The 1,151-nt window shown below is 29.3% G+C and overlaps 1 protein-coding gene across 1 annotated transcript in view; it reads right to left on the bottom strand.

The window, feature by feature from the left end:
• Positions 1–483, bottom strand: part of SCAP (SREBP cleavage activating protein) — a 39,457-nt gene extending 38,974 nt beyond the window's left edge. The window contains exon 1 of the mRNA XM_089646093.1: positions 306–483. The gene's annotated coding sequence lies outside the window, so the exon portion shown is untranslated. The remainder of the gene's footprint in view (positions 1–305) is intronic.
• Positions 484–1,151: the final 668 nt, after the last annotated feature.

Genomic DNA, 1,151 nt, shown 5'->3' on the forward strand with positions numbered 1-1,151 from the left:
ATAACAATAATTGGAAACATTTTCAAAGGTGACCACAGTGATGAATACAAATGATGTACCTATATTTATATGTGTTGCATTTAAGTGTCACCCACAGAAGAAGAAAATATCTGTAAAAATGATTTGTACAAAAATTGCATGATGCAATAGCAAAATAAATACATGTGTTCATAAATATTATGAGATAAAAAATTAACGGTGAAATTTTGAAACGCATTTGAGTTAAGCATATTATTCTACGCTCGCACACATTTATTCTGACAGTAAAAAAAAACAATTCACAACATAACCTTGACTTTTCTTACCTACGGATTGGTGAAACAGTTATTAATTATTACATTGATGACACTGTATTTTTAAATTAGAAACGATTTTTTTTAATAATTTAATGGCGTTGTTTTTTTAACTAACAAATTACCACAATAAATTCAAATTGTAGCTATTATTTTTTATAATGGGCAAAACTTCGTGAAAATCTCCTAAGTGACAAGTCCAAAGATTGAAATGAAACTAGAACAGTCTTCTTCGTCTTCTTCCTTATGTCATAGATTTTTTTTGTCTTTTCTAATAAGTTCTTATAAGGAACTCCAGTGAAAAATATTACGCGTATTTGTAAAAAGCATGAACTTTGTGGCTTGTCATAATTTACAATAAAAAAACACAAATTTAAATAAATAAATTTTTTCATCATCTTGATGAAGGAAGGGTTTTTTTCCGAAACCGGCAGATTGAAAATAAAATTAGTGGTCAGTAAAAATTTATTTAATTTTACTGTAAAAATATTATGGTTTAAAAAGTATGTATTCATACTAAAGATAGATCAACAAATGCTTGCTCGTGTACCCGAAGTAGGCAAGTATATTTTTTTATCTTCCATCGATTGGAAATGCGCAAATATTTTCAAGAATCGAAAATTTACTATCAGAAAATTATTTTAAATAGCTGTCTGCACCCAGGAGTCAAAACGTCTTATTTAAATTTAAATGGACATAGGTATTTTTCAAATTCACTCAATATTTACCTAACCTTATAGTTTACACGGCCGCGGCGCCCATCGTGTTACGTTTATGGCACAACATACCCCGATAAATATTGTTGCTTTTTCTGTCGTTGGTACCTCACGTCAGAATAGTTTTCATTATCACGTCTGT

Source organism: Hesperophylax consimilis, chromosome 23, assembly GCF_061612785.1.
Source record: "Hesperophylax consimilis isolate HC1 chromosome 23, BYU_Hcon_1.0, whole genome shotgun sequence".
Lineage (NCBI taxonomy): Eukaryota > Metazoa > Arthropoda > Insecta > Trichoptera > Limnephilidae > Hesperophylax > Hesperophylax consimilis.